This window comes from Adiantum capillus-veneris, chromosome 24 (genome assembly GCF_014529385.1).
Source record: "Adiantum capillus-veneris isolate H3 chromosome 24, ASM1452938v2, whole genome shotgun sequence".
In the NCBI taxonomy this organism is placed as follows: Eukaryota; Viridiplantae; Streptophyta; class Polypodiopsida; order Polypodiales; family Pteridaceae; genus Adiantum; species Adiantum capillus-veneris.
In genome coordinates, this window is record NC_140954.1 from 49331892 (window position 1) to 49348563 (window position 16672).

The following is a 16672-nucleotide window of genomic DNA, read 5'->3' on the forward strand; positions in this document are numbered from 1 at the left end:
ACCAAAACAATATTGAAAAAATTCATGTGAAATGCAAAACTAACCAAGCAATTAAATGCAAGATAAATCTTGTATATCAGTACGCATGGTCTTACAAGGCTAAGATTAACTTGAGAAAAAAACTAATGCTGCTACTAAACCATTAAAGATGAGCAAATGTTGCTGATAGTAGTTGAGGAGAAAATAACCATAGTAAGCTTTAGAGGATAGGGATGCATGTTGATGGGGGATATCATGTCATTGATGCATGAGCTTTGACCCCATTCTTGCTAATTGGTAGATGAATTCAAAGTTTTGATTCTACTAATACGGAAGATGAGTGATTGACTAATAGAGGTACAAGGCCAAGGCAAAGTGGAGGGAGGCATTATGCTTTCTAATTGGTAGCATGAAGTTTAAAGGTTGTGGTCGATATGGTGAAGGGGTGCAATCTTCTAAAATAACATGAACGGGGTTCATCAAGTGCATATGTGTGGGTCAATTTTGAAGGATGGAGTCAATGCATTTAAACCAAATCTAAACAGATCTATCATGTTTGGAGTGAAACCTTTGAATCGAAGTTTGGAATTCTATTGATATGGGAGATGAGTGATCAACTAGCAGAGGTCAAAGGGTAGGCAAAGTGTAGGGAGGATATGCTCTAAGTTTTGATGTGGACACAAACTGAAGAGGCTTTCTTTGGGGAATGGATTTCCAACATATAGGGTTCGGCGTGCAATAGTTTCAAGGTTAGGTGCACACACGCACGCGCACACGCACACGCACACACACACACACACAGATCATAGTATTGTACCCTCAATCAAAAAGACCTAAATTGAAAGCACACCTTTGGATTTTGTGTTGACCTTTCACCTTCCAAAATTCCATTAGTTCAGTAATGATAACTCTAAGTCTCATCATTGATGCACACATTTTTTCCTTTTCCCAAATTGGGGGCACCTACTGAATTGAAGCGAGTCCTCAATTGGTCAGACAACCAATGCTCTAGAGCCTCTTGGTCACATCCACGAATCAATCAACATTTCATTGTTGTAACCATTTGCACTCCATATGTAGGTTTTCTAAGTTCTTAGGAGGGCTTTTTCAAGGACTGGTTCTGGTCTAGCTTCTTCATGATAGCCGTATGTTTCGTTCTTCGACTCTGTTACCTACTAAACAAAGGGTGCAAGAGAATAAGTAGTCTTTTTGAGGGAATTCCTGTGGTGACTTTTCACTTTGTAGATGATGCCGACCTAGAGATACCTCCCGAGAATGTACAGTTGGGTTAATGAGGTAAAATTTATTTGGTAGACTTGAAACAGTTCTCTGCCTCTCAGATTGTTAGGGCAACCTAAGACTAGTGGTGACAAAGTTGTTGTTTAAGGGCTAAAAAAAAATGGGCCAAGGGCTATTACTGGCACCTTGGGACACATTCGGTGTTGCTTTGAGTCAATTTTAGCGCAAGGGGCTACTCAACAATTTGAGCCATTTTAGGGGTTTATCTCCAAAAGTTGACTAGACAGCTGATTCCCTACAGGTCTAGATTGACCAGATAACCTACTTTCAGGTTCAATACCAATTTTCCTCCATCAATTTAGCTTAGATCTACGCTAAGGAAAGGACACGATCACTTTGACAATATTTTGTTAGGCCAAGGACTTCAATTGATCAGAGGGCTCTTTACTGCTCTAAGGACCAGAGGCTCATCACTGATCTAAGCATCTATCCATTGATCTAAGTCACAAAAAGGGAATCAAGGCCTCCTCAATTAGAAATTGAGAAAAAAATCTTTAAAAAGTGTTGCATTCACTCATAGAAATCCATAGAAGGGGAACCCACATGTTATTAAGATTTGGAACAACCCTATCCTCAGGTTCAAAATTTCCTTCAAGAGCATCCACCCGTAGTAGTAGAGGTATTGCTTAGCCTAGGCTAGGTTGAACCAATACCCAAACAATATAGTGCCCTTGAATCTGAAGAAACTTCCACGTGGCATCCACACAAGCTCCATGGCAACGAGGTTTATGAGACACCTAGAGATATTTTGTGACTTAGAATTTTCTTAGGGCCTCAACATGTGAGGAGGTTTGAGATTTTGAATCCTCCAATGCATTGTGGTAAGTTAAGATATACAACCCTTTTGTGTTGTGGTGTTGGTAGAATTCAACATGACATGATTATTTTCTTCAATATACCTTACACTCGCATCAATTTGTTGAGGGTGTTGCTCATATTTGCTTGGAAATTAGCTTTGCTCGATTTTCTTTGCTTGTTGATTGGAAAGCCTTGAGGGGGAGAGAGTGAGCACAGAAAAGAACAGAGACACAAAGCACTAGGTACAATGTATCTCCGTGCAAGAGTGAGCAAAATATATATATATATATTTTTGCCAATATGTACATACTCTAACCTCATATTTTTCCTTTACACAAATCACTCCCACATTTTCACCCTCACCCTCGTGAAAACAAAAAATTGATTTCTACTCATTGGTTACTTTTATTATATTATTTACTTGCATACCTTTTCCTCTTTCACCCAAAATAATTCAAGGAGGGACCATATCATATGATTCCAATATCTTTCCATATCCATAACTCCTCCATATTTTTATTATTATTTTTACTCATTATTCTAACACCATGTGCTCATTGAGCTAAAGTCCATGAATAGTCCATACACTAGTCCCACCATGTATATATTTCTTATTTCATGAATAATCCTCCTCCATGCATGGGTCAAGGGCAACTCGAATGCTTTGTATTATAATATGACAAAGGAGGGGCTCACTCTTGGATGCATTGTACAAATTCAACAAAGGAGGGGGCCACTAAAAGACTTTTGCAGGCATAAAAAACAGGCTTTTTGGTGAGAATTTTGGCACCTATCTCCACTCCGAATTTGGACCGGTGGTCAAAAGAGAAAATGTAGCCCACGCTCTGAATAATCACCCCAAATTTTTTCATGATTTTTGGAGCTACCAGCTGTGAGCTATGATTTTTTTAGTGGACCCCAGTTTTCCCATGCTATGCAGCCACACTCTCTCTTCCACTTTATCATTTTCCTCTTTCACACACACTTCTCCACTCATCATCCCCATCTCTCTCACCACTCCTCTCTGCACACTACTCACCTTCTCCTCAACCTTGAAGAATAAGAGAAACCATGGTGAACTCATACCTCCCACACACAATTCCATTCCAAAATTGACCACCTAGTCTCATTTTTCCTCCTCCAAATTACCCATATCTATCAAAAAACCACAAAATTCAGCCTCTTCTCTTAAAAGACAGCATCATGGTGGTTGATTACTCAGCTTCAATTACCTTGTCTCTCAAGGAAGGTCAAGAGTGGAGAAAAAATGTACCGTCAAAGCTAGTGGATCGACAACAAGCGTCAAAATTGGCCCTACTCAAGACACTTGGAGCATCAACCTTGTAAGAAATCCACCTTTTCTTACCTCTTAAGAGTTTTTCTTCCTTATTTGTATCCTACATGGATACTCCCATTGTAAATATCCAATTCCATATGTAAATTAATACTAACTCTACTAACACTAACCCACTATGAAAAGTCCTATCACCTCCATTTCTCTCCTCTCTCTTTCCCCACCAACTTCTTGATAATTCCAAGCAAAAGAAATTAGATAAATTGCTGAAAATCTAACCCAACCATGGTTAGAGGAGTAACCCTAGCCTTCAAAATTGCTATAAAAGGAGGGTGTAGCTAGCATAACAGGGGGGGAGCCATAAGCAAGAGCACTATGCTATAGCTTGAGAAGCCAAGCTCAACCTCTCTAGAAGGAGCTCTTGAGTGGAAGCTCATTGTCTTATGCATGTGCATGTGTAAGGGAAATCTATGCCATTGTAAGAGAGAGAGTGATCATTCAATTGAGAGTAGGAAATCTATCATTTCTCCTACTAGTGTAAGCCCAACATTCGCTGAATCAAGGAGGGTGGATTTGGACTAAGCTTGGATACTTTGTCTCCCTTCCAACGTGAAGTAATGGACAACAATGATGTGTAAGTGTCTTGGTGTTTTTTTTTTTTTTTTGGTTAAGTTCTTGATAGCTTGTCTCTGGTGTTGTCATCAATCTAGCCATAAATCCCACATACTGTAAGAGGGCGACAGGGTGGAGAGGACTCCCCTGGCCTTAAGACAGTGATTGGGGTGGCTTTTCTTGTGATGTGTTGTGGTGAAATTTACGCAAGCTATGTTGAACAAGTACTAATCTCACTTTGATTTGTCATGACAGATTTGTAAGAAGGTATTAATGCAACAAGCACCCCCTCCCCCTTTCTCTCTCTTTCTTAAATATATAGTTGTGTTTGCTTGATCATCGCCGATACGTTTCAAAGCAGCCCGAGCACTATCTCTCTCTCTCTCTCTCTCTCTCTCTCTCTCTCTCTCTCTCTCTCTCTCTCTCTCTCTCTCTCTCTCTCTCTCTCTCTCTCTCGTGTTTTAGTGTGTGAGAGTATTCCATTGGTGTTAGGGTTAGTGTAAATTCCTTGCTTGTTTGTGGGTTGCTCTAACGATTCTCCTCTTTTGCGTCCTAGTTCGCTCTTAAACTAGGTGGTGCCCCTTGTGTAGTTGGGATTTGGCGGTGGGTTTGTTGTTTTGGTTTGTGTTGTGTTGTGCCCCAGCCCCATTGAGCAGCACGGGAGCCTTGAAGGGTGTCTAGAGGCCACTCTTCTTGTTGCCCGCCCCGGACCGCCTCAAATTGGTGCCCCCACTGAGGACAGCTTGTGTATTTTTGTGTAGAATCAACCTTTAGCATAGTCAAGTAGTTTGCATGAATCACGAAGCTTTGTATGATCCCTTCATTCCCATTGCAAGGCAAAAGGTACACATAATTGTTAGTACTAAGTTGCAATTTCAACGTGTCATTCGTAGAATTTTAGGTCCTCTTAGGTTGGCCGAGATAAACGCTTCAGTAAATCCTTTTATTCATCCTCTCATTAGGTACGACCTTAGTTTGGACGTCTATATTTTTGTTTTGTTTTAAGCATTAGGACATGCATAGGCCATGGATAATGGCCCAGGAATAGAGGTTTTTCCCTTTCATTTTACTCCACACATTAGAATAAACGTTGCAATTAGTAGAAAGATCCATTTTCAACAACGAATGGTGTTCATGTTTGGTGCCCAAAGAGCAGGAGAAATTCTTGCATCACCAAACCCTGTCATTCTACCTCTCATCAACTACCACACTTCTTTTGATGTACATGTGTTCATTTTATTTTAAAATGAAGTGCAGCCCGGCAAAGTAGTGTGTATGTTTGTTTTTTCTTTGTCCAAGTTGTTACAAGAAACAAAAAAACGATCATTTATTCTAACTGGGAATGTGTGTGCAGTGAAAGTTCAATCCTTAGAGATCTAGCTCTATTACCAATTGAGTTGCAGGAGCAAGTAGTAAGGCGTCTCCCTCATAACAAGAGGGTGGTGAAGTTAAGACGGAAGGTCCTACGCGTGGATTCCATTTTCCTCTTGTTGTTGGGCACTAAGGAAGACCGCGCATTCATCCAACTAGTGTGTGCCCTAAGATTGGTAAATAGAGTGAAATTTGGCGTTTGGCGAGTGCATTTCACCATTGAGGAAGACTCTTCAGGAAACTTGCGGCCAGAGTTCATGCTTCATAGACTCACATTTGGTGAATTTTTCCCTCATTTGCGTCTTATTAATAGTCTTCCTTTCGCTTTCAACAAAGGAGATAGGGAGCTATTCAGAGCTTGTCTTAATAAAGAGAGCATAGAGAAGATTGCAAATTTGTATAAATTCTCATCCTTCTCTACTTTCTATGACACTTTGTTCATAGAGACATTGTAAATCTCTTTATGCTTTTGAATGATTTAACCATAATCCTAAGGAGTTTTTGTCCAGGAATTTTGTAGCACAAGTGGAATCTTTAAATCTTGCAAACTTGATCGGACTTGATGAGGATGTTCTTTATGAAATTGTGAGAAGGTTGCCTCACTCCGACTGTGTGGAACTCGAAGGAAAGGAGCTCCTAGTCAATTGCTACTTTCTCACGGCCTTCGACGAGCATGAAGATCTAGTTTTTATACAAACCGCTTGTGCATTGGGAATTGTAGAGCAAGTGCAATTTATCACTTGGGACGTGGTTGCTCTTTTGGATCCAGAAAATGAAGTTCTGTTTATCGCCTTAGCTTTGAAGAATTTCAACCCTTCTTAGAGCTCATCAATAGTCTACCCTTTTGTTTTGATCAAACAAATCGAGACCTTATTGAAGCTTGGATAGCTGAAGAAGAAAACCTAGAGTGGTATTTTCTCACTTCTTCATTTGCAGGCGAGTGGTTCTAGATCTCTATTGTATCCCTTATTGTAACTCGTGTTGTAATCTTTCATAATAATGGAGAGCCAACGCCAAATGTCTGGATATCCTCTTTTCTTTGGAGAGCCTGGAGAGGATGCAGAATTATTTTTAGCAAATTTCAAGATGTCTTGCCGTATCAAGAGGATAGTAACCGATCAAGAACGTGTAGAAATGTTTGAGGTGGTCCTTAGGAAAGATGCTAGTACTTGGTTTGACTCTTTGCCTGAAGAAGTTAAGGGGAATTACACAGAAGTTTTAAATCGTTTTAAGAGATACTTCTTTGATCCCCAAAACACTCAAAAACTATGGCAAGACATTGTTTCTCATAAGCAAAAAGACTTAGATGACTACTACTTGTACAAGCAAGAGTTTCTACGTCTTTGGGCTTTATGGATACGAAATGTTGCTAACCCTGGTGATGGTGCAGAATTTTTAAAGAAGGAGAGGTTCATAGCCGGACTCTTTCCTGACCTTAAGGTAAAAGTTGAGGCGGGTGCACCTGCTACTTTTGATGCAGCTGAAACTAGGGCTGCTGAGAAGTATAGGAAACTCAAGTGCTTAAGGGGAGAGGTTCCAATAGAAGGTCTTAGACCCAAAGGTAAGTCACAAGCATCAACATCGAGGGAGCTTCCTGAGGTAACGACGGAAGTAATTGAGAAGTTAAACGAATCTTTAAGCAGCCTGTCAATTCACCTTGCACAAGCTGTAGGTCCAAAGGGACAAGCAAAGAAGTCTGAAGAGTGAGATCCACGACCTAGGAGAGTCTTGCAATGTTGGAATTGCGGAGAGTCTGGACATGGGATGTATAATTGTCCTTGGCCCCGTGGGGAGCCAGGGAGGCCTAACTTGAATTACCCAGTGATGAATGCAGGTGAAGGAACTGGTCAACAACCAAGGCTTCTACAAAGGCCAAATGGACCAAGACCACCTCCACAAGGGGTAGAAGGAGTTCCACCTTTGCCAGATCCAAATGTGCATGTGGTAGAGGTGACAAATTCAAATGAGGTTGACATGGAAGCCAATGGAATTAAGCGTGGCCGAGGAAAAGGTAAAGAAAAAGAAGGAGTCACATCACAGAGTGACCATGGACAAGGCAAGAAGGCAAAGGGAACCAAGGAAACCAAGAGGACTCGACGTCGTATCAACCTCCAAGACTTCCCTCTTGGACATGGTATGGCTCCGTACAACTTGTTGGAAGACATGAGAGGTAAGGGTCCTGATATTTCATGGCCTCAATTTCTTGCATTATGTCCACAAGTTAGGAGGGATTTGACAAGGGCAATTAGCACTAGGAGAAAGGTAAAAGAGAGTGTGCCTGTTGTAAAAATTGCACAAGCTGAAATGAATGAGGACATTACACCGGTGCTAGACTGTTACATCAAAGGGAGATTGGTTAGGAAAGGTCTAGTGGATGGGGGTGCACAAATTTGCATCATGACAGAGGGACTCATGCAAAAACTAGGCATGCACATCCATGAGACACCTGAAATTAGGGTCAAGATGGCAAACAATAGCAAGGCTAGGTGCGTAGGCATTTGTAAAAATGTTTTTGTGGAGGCCTTTGGCATTAAGAAGGCAGTGGATTTCTATGTCATGTCTACCAAGGGAAATGGTTACCCATTTATCCTAGGAAGACCATGGCTAATGAAAATGCGAGCTTTGCAGGATTGGGAGAGTGGAAAGCTAATTTGCAGGAATGAAAATCACAAGAAGGTTGTCTTTGACATGAAGGAGCAACGCCAAGAGGAGCTCCATGAAGAATCATCTCAAAGTGAGACGGAAGAAGGTTGGACCGATAGCACTTCAGAAGAAGAAAGTAGCGGCAGCATTACTGAAGAGGAGTCTTCCATCGAAGTCATGGGGGTAAGGTTTAAGCCAAGCAACCAAGAGACCTCTTGTCAAGGCTTGGAGGAGGTAGGTCCTCAAGAGAACGAAGGTGATCAAGATGAAGGGATGCTGGAAGGTATGCTATCAACAACACTTACAAAGGATGAAAGAGAGGAGTTCAAATGTGTGCTAAGGAAGTTTCCTAGGCTTTTTGCTAAAGACTACACCGATGTGCGTGGAGTAGATGCTGTTCAACACAAAATTGAGTTGAAGCCAGAGGCCACACCTAAGGCTCAGAAGCTACGAAGGCTAGGAGTCATCAAGGAGCAGGCTTTACTCAAGGAGGTAAGAAAGCTTCTAGCAGCAGGGTTCATTTATCCAGTGGAGAATTCAGAGTGGGTCTCTCCTGTTGTTGTCACTCCTAAGAAGAACGGCAAGTGGAGGGTGTGTGTGGATTACCGTCCCCTCAATGAGGCAACAAAGAGAGATCACTTTCCCCTCCCATTCCAGGATGAGATACTAAATGAGGTAGTTGGTCATGAGAAGTACACTGTGTGCGATGGTTACTCAGGTTACTTTCAAATAGGGATTGCACTGGAGGATCAATTGAAAACAACCTTTATCACTCCTTGGGGTTGTTATGCTTTTAGAGTCATGCCATTTGGTCTGACAAATGCTCCTGCAACATTCCAACGTTTCATGAATATGGTGTTTCAAGCATTCTTTGGAAAGTCAATTAGGGTGTTCATTGATGATTTCTGTATTTATAGCTCAAAATCATTGCATCTACAAAGGGTAGAAGAAGGTTTAAAGAAGCTCTACGACATGGGAGGTCAACTCAACCCCGACAAGTGCCATATAGGTGAGGATGAAGTAATCTTGCTTGGTCATAAAGTTTCTTACAAAGGCATTGAAGTGGATCCTTCGAAGGCAAAGGCTCTTATTGCTTCATTCACTTAGCCTCGGAGTTACTTCACCCTTTGCGAAAGTTGACACAACAAGTAGAATTTGCATGGTCTGATGAGCTTGAAGAGTACTTTTGTAAAATTAAAGTCATTTTGTCAGAGCTACCAACACTCATGCCTCCTTGTTGGGAGTACACATTCTTTGTTAGCTCTAGTGCTGGGAAAGAAACAATTGGTGATGTGTTGCTACAACAAGATCCCCACAGTACAAGGATGCGACCCATCTACTTTGCTAGTAGGGTCATGAATGCTTTGGAGAGAGACTACACAGAAGCAGAACTCATGATGCTTTCTCTCATGTTTGCGGTGAGAAAGTTTAGATCCTACCTGCTACCAAAACCTTTTGTAATTCTCACTGCAGAAAATTTGTTCCCTTGGGTGTCATCTCAAATGAATCTTAGTACTAGGATCTCAAAGTGGATTATGGAGTTGCAAGAGTTTCAATACTCTTTCAAGGTAGAAGATAGTGTGCGTGCACAATTGGCACGGATTCTCACTTATAGGGTGCACGAAAAGGAGATTAAGGTGCCTGAAGTAAAGACCCTACCATTGCCACCACCAAAAAGTATTCCCAATGCTTTTACTTTGTTCTTTGATGGAGCTTTTCGTCGAGCCACAGGAAAAGCAGGGGGAGGGCTAGTGTTGCTCAACCCAAGTGGAGAGGTGGTCATGAAAGAGAAGTTCAATCTACCAAGTTCAGCTAGCAACAATGAAGCAAAATATGACACTCTACTTCATGGTTTGAAGATGTGCATTGGCCAAGGGATACAACGCCTCATGGTAAAGGGAGATGCACTTCTCATTGTTAAACAGATTTTAGGCATTTGGGCATGCAAGAATGAGAGCTTACGGACAAAAGTTTATGCCATTCGTAGATTGTTTAATCAATTTGAAGAAGTGCAACTATATCATATTCCTAGGAAACAGAATGAAGATGCTGATTTACTTGCACAACAAGCCGTTGCATGTGTAAAGAAAGAAGTGCAGGTCATCATGGTGGCGGCTGCTGTGAAGCAACCGAGGTACCAGGGATTGGAGTCATTGGCTCCCATCATTGGCTACATTTTGGAGGGTGAGTTTCCACCAGACTTCACAAAAGCTCAGAAGAGGAGACTCATGAAGAAGGCAAGCGTATATCTCTTCCTAGAAGGCTCCCTCTATCAAAGAGGGAAGGATCAAGTGTGCAGACGAGTACCAACTATCAAGGAAATTCCAGCCATTCTAAAAGGTTTGCATGAAGAGGCATGTGGTGGTCATTTTGCCCAAGAATTAACTGTGAAGAAGATTTTGCTTTCGGGGTATGTTTGGCCAAGTTTGCATGTGGATGTTCAACATTGGTGTAAAAGCTGTCACACTTGTCAGATAAATGGAAATAGAAGGTTGGTGCATGGCCCGAGGCAAATAGTGCTTGCAAATGGACCCTTTGAAAAGTGGGGCATTGATGCTATGGGTCCTCTGCGTAGGACAAAAAATGGTAAACTCTACATTCTAGTGGCTGTAGACTATATGACTAGGTGGGTGGAAGCACAAAGTGTGGCAAAGGTAAATGAGAAGACAGTGAGCAAATTCGTCTACACTCACATTTGTTGTAGATTTGGCACACCTTTGGAGATTGTTTCTGATAATGGTCCAGGGTTTAGAAAAGGATTGCTCACAGAAGTTTGTGAAGAGCTTCACATTCTACATCGTCATAGCACACCATACTACCCACAGTCAAATGGTTTGGTGGAGAAGGCTAATGGTGTCATTGCAGGAATCATTAGAAAGATGGTGCAAAACAAGACAAAATTATGGGATGACTTCTTGGATGGTGCCTTGTGGGCATATCGAACCACATATAGGGAAGCCACGGAGTTCACACCATTTCACTTGGTCCATGGTCAAGAGGCTTTGCAGCCTATCGAGCTCAACATTCCAACAATGCGACTTCATGGCAAAGGAGCACAAGATGATCAAGAGGTATGGATGGATCGACTTCTTACGCTAGTGGAGCTTGAGTGGAAAAGAGAAGCAGCATATGAGTGCTACAAGAGGAAAGCCACACAAGCGAAAGAAACGCACGACAAGAAACTAAAGGACAAAGGCATCAAGGAAGGAGAGCTTGTGCTAAGGTATGACAATCGACTTGACAATCGTTTTGATGCCAAGTTTGAAACAAGATGGCAAGGGCCTTACATAGTCAAGAAGGCTTTCAATTCAAGTTACTATCAGCTTATGGACTTGAATGGTAAAGAGCACTCCAGGAAAGTAAACGGGTATCGCTTGAAGCCCTATTTGAGTCGCCTTCTACCAAAGGATCTACCAAAGATCTGTCCAAAGGCCGTTGTCTTATGTAAGTATTGTTACATGAAGCATGAGTGTAACTCCAGCCAAAATTCTGAGGGGCCAAACAATGAAGATCTTGTCAAGGACTCTGAAGCACTCTCTTTGAAAAAGATGCTCTATGATGGTACATGAATATACCATCATCCAGGGGGAGGGCTAATGATAGTCGTTTTTTCGGCTCTTTGTAATTGCCACAGTGAGTTACCTCACCCTATCAAAATCACCCAAACACTGTAGCTATCCCTACCATTTCACTGTACATAGGCGTGCGTGAGTCACGGGACTTTTTCCATATCTTCTTAAAAACCCTCAGCTAGCTAGTCACTGGGCTAGGTGAGCCAAATAAAAAAATAAAAATATATTATGGCCTCTTTGTGTGTAAATATTTCATTGTATATATGGCCTAAATATAGGGATTTTTTATAATTATTTTGGTATTTTATTTAAATATTTCTACTTAGGTGTATGTTTTATTAAACCTATGTACACCTTCTTTCATCCTCTTACACCATAATTATATATATATATATATATTTTTGCCAATATGTACATACTCTAACCTCATATTTTTCCTTTACACAAATCACTCCCACATTTTCACCCTCACCCTCGTGAAAACAAAAAATTGATTTCTACTCATTGGTTACTTTTATTATATTATTTACTTGCATACCTTTTCCTCTTTCACCCAAAATAATTCAAGGAGGGACCATATCATATGATTCCAATATCTTTCCATATCCATAACTCCTCCATATTTTTATTATTATTCTTACTCATTATTCTAACACTATGTGCTCATTGAGCTAAAGTCCATGAATAGTCCATACACTAGTCCCACCATGTATATATTTCTTATTTCACCAATAATCCTCCTCCATGCATGGGTCAAGGGCAACTCGAATGCTTTGTATTATAATATGACAAAGGAGGGGCTCACTCTTGGATGCATTGTACAAATTCAACAAAGGAGGGGGCCACTAAAAGACTTTTGCAGGCATAAAAAACAGGCTTTTTGGCGAGAATTTTGGCACCTATCTCCACTCTGAATTTGGAGCGGTGGTCAAAAGAGAAAATGTAGCCCACGCTCTGAATAATCACCCCAAATTTTTTCATGATTTTTGGAGCTACCAGCTGTGAGCTATGATTTTTTTAGTGGACCCCAGTTTTCCCATGCTATGCAGCCACACTCTCTCTTCCACTTTATCATTTTCCTCTTTCACACACACTTCTCCACTCATCATCCCCATCTCTCTCACCACTCCTCTCTGCACACTACTCACCTTCTCCTCAACCTTGAAGAATAAGAGAAACCATGGTGAACTCATACCTCCCACACACAATTCCATTCCAAAATTGACCACCTAGTCTCATTTTTCCTCCTCCAAATTACCCATATCTATCAAAAAACCACAAAATTCAGCCTCTTCTCTTAAAAGACAGCATCATGGTGGTTGATTACTCAGCTTCAATTACCTTGTCTCTCAAGGAAGGTCAAGAGTGGAGAAAAAATGTACCGTCAAAGCTAGTGGATCGACAACAAGCGTCAAAATTGGCCCTACTCAAGACACTTGGAGCATCAACCTTGTAAGAAATCCACCTTTTCTTACCTCTTAAGAGTTTTTCTTCCTTATTTGTATCCTACATGGATACTCCCATTGTAAATATCCAATTCCATATGTAAATTAATACTAACTCTACTAACACTAACCATCTATGAAAAGTCCTATCACCTCCATTTCTCTCCTCTCTCTTTCCCCACCAACTTCTTGATAATTCCAAGCAAAAGAAATTAGATAAATTGCTGAAAATCTAACCCAACCATGGTTAGAGGAGTAACCCTAGCCTTCAAAATTGCTATAAAAGGAGGGTGTAGCTAGCATAACATGGGGGGAGCCATAAGCAAGAGCACTATGCTATAGCTTGAGAAGCCAAGCTCAACCTCTCTAGAAGGAGCTCTTGAGTGGAAGCTCATTGTCTTATGCATGTGCATGTGTAAGGGAAATCTATGCCATTGTAAAAGAGAGAGTGATCATTCAATTGAGAGTAGGAAATCTATCATTTCTCCTACTAGTGTAAGCCCAACATTCGCTGAATCAAGGAGGGTGGATTTGGACTAAGCTTGGATACTTTGTCTCCCTTCCAACGTGAAGTAATGGACAACAATGATGTGTAAGCGTCTTGGTGTTTTTTTTTTTTTTTTGTTAAGTTCTTGATAGCTTGTGTCTGGTGTTGTCATCAATCTAGCCATAAATCCCACATACTGTAAGAGGGCGACAGGGTGGAGAGGACTCCCCTGGCCTTAAGACAGTGATTGGGGTGGCTTTTCTTGTGATGTGTTGTGGTGAAATTTACGCAAGCTATGTTGAACAAGTACTAATCTCACTTTGATTTGTCATGACAGATTTGTAAGAAGGTATTAATGCAACAAGCACCCCCTCCCCCTTTCTCTCTCTTTCTTAAATATATAGTTGTGTTTGCTTGATCATCACCGATACGTTTCAAAGCAGCCCGAGCACTATCTCTCTCTCTCTCTCTCTCTCTCTCTCTCTCTCTCTCTCTCTCTCTCTCTCTCTCTCTCTCTCTCTCTCTCTCGTGTTTTAGTGTGAGAGTATTCCATTGGTGTTAGGGTTAGTGTAAATTCCTTGCTTGTTTGTGGGTTGCTCTAACGATTCTCCTCTTTTGCGTCCTAGTTCGCTCTTAAACTAGGTGGTGCCCCTTGTGTAGTTGGGATTTGGCGGTGGGTTTGTTGTTTTGGTTTGTGTTGTGTTGTGCCCCAGCCCCATTGAGCAGCACGGGGGCCTTGAAGGGTGTCTAGAGGCCACTCTTCTTGTTGCCCGCCCCGGACCGCCTCAATAGCAGCCAGTGCTTGAAATGATTACAACCATCCACTTGGGCATAAAATTAACCGTTTCTCATTAAGAGCACTCAAGTAATGAAGTGTCCATAAATTTTTTATCAATTGCATAAGCCATAAATCAACTATGCTTGTCAACTATCATCCATGCAAAAATTAGATGTTTATGCATACAATTAAATACCATTTCACACCTCTTTGTAAAGAAATCAATTGTTCTTGGTTGCTACATTATTACCATGCAAGTCATAACTTGTCCAACACAATGGTTAAAATTATATAGGAGTAACATCATACAACAAACTAGAATCTTACAAACTTAAAGAATTTAATTTACTTATGCCTTTAATCATCCACAGACTATGTATTCTAGTGTCCCATACAATTAGAATAAGCAATATATATCATATCTTGACGTGTCATGATATCATTTTCCACAATCATCATTCAATATCCAATATCCATCAATATTATGGACAGATCCATAACTATTTCATCCTCACTAACATGAATTGAATCCAGTTTTATATTGATATAATCCAAATCATCTCCATCATGTACACGGGTTGACAAAATCACACTAGTAGCAATGGTGGCCATCCACCACAATATGATTTTGTAATTGGTGTTGTCTAAACTCGAGTTGCTTGAGGCTTAAGGATAAGGGGAATCCCATTATGATATATTGACATAAACTATGTTAAAAAAATATAGAAGAGGATTTTACTAGATAATGATTTAGCCATAGTGCAATTTCAAAAATCCATCCAAAGCCTTATATAAAAAATAGAGGCATAATAATTTTTCCACCATAGCTTTTATAAATGTAAGAACAAGCGCTATGATATCTACATACTATGTGCAAATAGGGGGCTTTTTAAGACCCTCTGCTTGTAGGTGACATGCCCTTTTCTATAAAAAGTGGATCCTTCGAGATTTCTATGACATTAAAAATTCTTGACTTTATCTCTTTTGATTCTTCCCCCAAATTCTCATGCATATGCTTCTATGAAGAGTGGATCCTCTGAGATTTCTATGATATTAAAATTCTTGAATTTCTCTCAACTGATTCTTCCCCCAAATTCTTATGCATGTACTCCTATGTCTTAATATATCAATTAATCATATTCAAATGTAATTAATATTCTCTCACAATAAACCTCTATTGTTGTATAAATTTCTCTATTGTTTTGCTTACTTCTTATATACAAACACTTGTACCTTCATACACATGCAATCAAGGCATCCAATTGCAGTTGCAATTTGAGGGCTATTCATATGTACCTTCAGATGGAGGAGGTCCAAGAGAAAACATAGAATAGAAGAAAACCAAAAAAACATTAAGTGCAAATATCATCAAATAAAGTTCCACCTAGCTTAGATACATCAATGTGGTGACAATCTTTATGGCCATAAGTTGAAGCCTAAATTCAACTCTCTCTTTTTTTGGGCATGTCTAGTCACCATATCATGCAGGTTTGTCACCTTGGCCCCTCATACCACTGCTACAAGTGGATGTGTAGAGTCCCTCCAAGAACACACAAAATAGCATAATATATGTGTAATTGGACATGCATACCTTGAGAATTGATCATACACATTTTTCACCAGACACATGAGTAGAGAGAGTGAGAGAGCACGAGAGAGCATGGCATATGCACCTCCAAGATCATGTGAGTCCACAAATATAGTGCATGTGTGGAGAAGGAGAAGGAGAAGGAGAAGGAGAGAGAGAGAGAGAGAGAGAGAGAGAGAGAGAGAGAGAGAGAGAACACACGATGTGGGGGGAGAAACTCACCACAATGTGACCCTTATTCTTATATTTAGTAAAGAATAAAGTGTAAGCGATGGGCAATTAGATGTCTCTGGCGCATCCGACCAGGGCAAGAGACGCACCGCATTTACCCCAACAATCTCCTACTTAAAGGCAAATGTGCTGATAATACAACCTTGGCCACTGGCTCTCTTAAAATCGATGCATACCATTGTATAGACTCTAGCGGTGTGCGAAAGCGTATATCCCTGCTAAAATCAACATGCATACCTTGTAGGTATCCTGTAGTGACCTACACTGCTCCATGATGCATCATGCTAGTGTCAGTCATCACACGATTGATAGCCTCAAGTGCAAACTCTCCCAATGTAGTTGCTATATCGAGTCTCGACACTAAGGGGTCGTACATGAGAGTCCCAAAGGCTGATGACAAACATGTAATCTCTATCAATGTACCCATGCCTATCGCATCAACATTATGTGTAGTGACCTCTATTAATCTATCCATAGTAGGCATCGCAACCCTCATTGCATCACCATAGGAACTAGTCACGTATGGACGCATCAAGCATGACTCCAAGGTAGTCGTCACTCTCTCATCATCCATA